The sequence below is a fragment of the Helianthus annuus genome, chromosome 5, assembly GCF_002127325.2.
Source record: "Helianthus annuus cultivar XRQ/B chromosome 5, HanXRQr2.0-SUNRISE, whole genome shotgun sequence".
Taxonomy (NCBI): domain Eukaryota; kingdom Viridiplantae; phylum Streptophyta; class Magnoliopsida; order Asterales; family Asteraceae; genus Helianthus; species Helianthus annuus.
Genome location: NC_035437.2, coordinates 72,931,255 through 72,935,192, shown reverse-complemented (window position 1 = coordinate 72,935,192; position 3,938 = coordinate 72,931,255). Strand labels below are relative to the sequence as shown.

The window sequence follows — 3,938 nt, the reverse complement described above, 5'->3', positions numbered from 1 at the left end:
TTTTCAGCTCGACGAAGAACACTAGCAAGACACCATTTGATATCCATGAGTTCCATTTCCTCAGCGTCTATTTGATCGTAATCCTCTTTGGTGAGCATAGGATTTCCGATCCGACCAGCAACAAGACCTTCATAAGATAACAGAACAGAACCCAGAAGTGCCATATGGTCTTTTGCAGTGTCTTCAGAGAAGCTTTGACCTTCTGGAAGATTGAGAGCTATGTTGCACTGAATCACATATCCGTTTCCAGTTTTTGTACTCTGAGACTGAAAACTTGTGTTAGTCTCTTTCGGATTCACACTCGGAAATGATGAAAACCCGCTGCTGCTCTTGTTTGAACCCTGATCAACTTTTTCTGATGAATCTCCAGCACTGAAAGCGGTTTGAATCTTTGGGCTTTTTTCAACTTCAGAAACTGGAATACTACCTTTATAGTACATTTTAACATCCTGTTGACCACTCGGGTTATTCATCCTGGCTATCTTCTGTTGTTCCAGATCCTGTCCCTCTATTTTCTCAATAAACTGACCAATTGTTAGTTTTTCATAAACACCCGTGTTTTTCAATATCATCAAATACGTTCCCCACTCTTTCTGAGGTAACACATCAGCCAACTTATCAACCCATTCCTCACGACCTTTTTCAACTCCCAACATTGATAACGATCGCACTAAGTGGCAGTATCTCTCGATTAGCTTTTTAGTATCCTCTCCCGGCAAACTGCTAAACAAATCAAATTCCTTTTTAAGCAATGCCTTCTTGCTTTTGAGCATACTTTCACTACCCTCGAATTTTACTTTAAGAGCATCCCAAATAGATTTAGCAGTTTTGTCATGCTGTAGCAAAATGAATATATCTTCTTTAATCGCCTGCTGTAATAAACTGATCATCATTTTTTCTGCTCTATACATTGCACGTTCTTGTTCTGAGAATTCAGATATCTGTTTAATGACTTGCAACTCTGTTCGAGGCAATGTGTACTTTTCCAATATGCATTCCCATGATCTGAGATGATTTGCCTGAACCCAGTTTTCAAATCGATCCTTCCACCCATAATACTCCTCAATGCTCATCAATTTCGGGGGCTTTTGAGTCGTTCCCGTCTCATTTTCTAAGTTCATTGCTTGAGCAATTGCGGCTGGAGTAGTCGATGTAGCAAAGGCGTTGTAAAACTCAGAATTCATGATGACTTAACACGATTTTCAAGACAAATGACAGAAAAGCGATCTAGAAAAATCCTTTGGAGCGGTCCAGTAACAATGTCCGTTCGAGCGGACTAAAGACTGTTCAAATAAGCGATCCAGAAAAACAATCAGATGAGCGATCCAGACGATGTTCTTTGGAGCGATCCAAAAGTGAATTTTTGAGCGATCCAGAAATGAACCAACGAGCGATCCAGAAATGTTCTAAAAGCGATCCAAAGATGTTCACACGAGCGGTTCAGACACTAACTTTCGAGCGGTCACGAGCGGTTCAGACACTAACTTTCGAGCGGTCTAGAAACAGATTTTGAGCGGTTCATGATAATGTCATTAAGAGCGGTCCACATTTCGAACATGTTTTGATCTGTTTTTAAGTTGAATTTCGGCCTGAAACTTTCAAGGGTTTGTCGGTATGATAATGAACAATCTGTAAGAGTTTTGAATGAATTTCAACCGTGAAATCTCCCCGAATCAGAAAAAGAAGGTGTAGAAGTGAGAAAAACAGTGAAATCTGGCTATAATCTGTAGGAAACCTCCTCCCAAGCTCTGATACCACTTGTAGGATCGTTTGCTGACCCGAATGAGTCGTTCAGAGGTTGTCTCTTGCAATTCAGATGCGGAATAATAAGAAAAGCAAGTAGATATAGCTTGTTCTTCCTCCTAACTGCTTGTTGTATTGATTAGAAACGTTTTACAGCTCAAACGTCACACCGGCAGAGCTTTGGCGTGGAATACAAAGACTTCACTACTGAGGATCGCTCAAGACACATCTATATATAGTGTTCTGGGTCCGCTCATGTGGACATGTGACACATGAGCGGTCCAGGCTAGTTCACATAAGCGGCCCACATGACAAATAAGCGGTCCAACATCTCTAAGACCCTATGAGCGACCCTGATTCCTAAAACCTAAACAGACTCCTGTTTTCTCGTAAAACGTGCCCTATGCTATACAATACAATGTAAGACCTAATCCTAGACACCTAGACGGAATCAACAGATGTAGTGCACCAACAACTAGGATATTTTCAATGACACCTTGCGGGAATTTGACGGATCGATCAGCAAGCTGTATACTCATTTTTGTAGGACTCGTTTTTCCTAGGCCGAGTCTCTTGAACATTGATGAGGGCATGAGGTTAATGCTAGCCCCAAGGTCGGCTAGTGCATTACGAACGGGGGAGTCACCGATTGAGCAAGGAATTGTGAAGCTTCCGGGGTCGATTTTCTTTTGGGGGAGTTTGTTGAGTACGAGAGTAGAGCATTCTTCGCCTAAGTTAACTAATTGCAATGTTTCAATTTTCCTTTTATGAGTGAGGAAGTCCCTCATGAACTTGGAGTATTTAGGCATTTGGGTTAGGACATCAATGAAAGGAATATTGATATGCAATTGTTTTAGTAAACTTTCGAATTTTGCGAATTGCTCATCGGTCTTTTGTCGGATTAACCTACCAGGGTATGGAACTCGAGGAGCCTTGGTGGGTTCTGATGAATGAGGGGAACCTTTCTCTTGTAAGGGTGGTGCTATGGTCTCCTCGGTGGGCGGCGGGCTTTCCGTAGGACCCACGGTGCGGTTCCGTAGTGTTATGAGATGGACTTGCGCCTTTGGGTTTATTTCGGTATTCCTTGGTAACGTGCCTTGTGGTCTCTCGGAGAAATTTTGTGCTAGTTGGCTGATTTGTTTTTCGATGTTTTGAATACTAGCTTGTTAATTTCTAAAATTTGTTTCTAATTGTAGAAATCTATCCGAGTTTCTCTTTTCAGTGTCGGAGATGAGGCGAGATATAGTATCTTCAAGCCTTTCTCGTCCACTTTGTTGTTGATGGAAATTTTGTGACTCATTTCTTGGTTGTTGAAAGTTTGTTCGTTGGTTTACGTTTTGTTGGTTACTACCATTGCCGGGTTATCTCCAACCAAGGTTAGGGTGATTTCGCCATCCTTGGTTGTAGGTGCCCGTTGGAGGACCCGATGGCCTAGGTCTATTATCAATGTAGTTTACCGATTCTTGTTGATCGTTTGTTTCTTTCATACAACTCCAATTTTCATGTGGCTCACCACACCCTTCACAAGCCATAACCGAGACCGTTTTTGTCATTTCCAATTTTTTATTTTTGAAGAAAGGGCCTCGATTTGGGCTTGTAAAGAAGTGCTTTCATCAACCTTATGGGCGCCCGGGGCAATGGATTTATTGCCTCGGGGAGTGTGCCACTGAAAATTGGTTTGAGCAATTTCCTCAATTTGATTATATATTTCATGTGCGTGACGATTACCTAAAAGTCCCCCGGATCTAGAGTCCAGTGTTTGCTTTGTGTGTGGCAGCAGCCCATTATAGAAAGTGGACACTTGTTGCCATATCGCAAGGCCGTGATGTGGACACTTTCACAATAGCTCCTTGAACCTTTCCCAAGTTTCATATAAGGATTCCCCGTCCTCTTGTGAGTATGTATTAATTTCAGTCATTAATTTAGCCGTTTTAGCGGGAGGGAAATACTTATATAGAAATTTTTGGGCTAGTTCATCCCAGGTGTTTACCGATCCAGCTGGGAGGGCGTTAAGCTAAGCTTTTGCTCGGTCTTTTAGTGAAAAAGGAAACATTCGGAGGAGGATGGCGTCGTTTGATGCTCCATTGATCCGAAAGGTATCACATATTTCTAAGAAATTATTAATATGTAGATGGGGATCCTCGTCCGCAAGCCCATGGAAGGTTGCGGAGTTCTGAAGCATCTGTATCAAATGC

At 42.1% G+C, this 3,938-nt stretch overlaps 1 non-coding gene across 1 annotated transcript; it reads left to right on the top strand.

Moving 5' to 3' along the window:
- The first annotated feature begins 3,560 nt into the window (after positions 1–3,560).
- Positions 3,561–3,667, top strand: LOC118492801. The gene has a single exon (XR_004894803.1). It is a non-coding gene; the product is annotated as a small nucleolar RNA R71 (small nucleolar RNA).
- Positions 3,668–3,938: the final 271 nt, after the last annotated feature.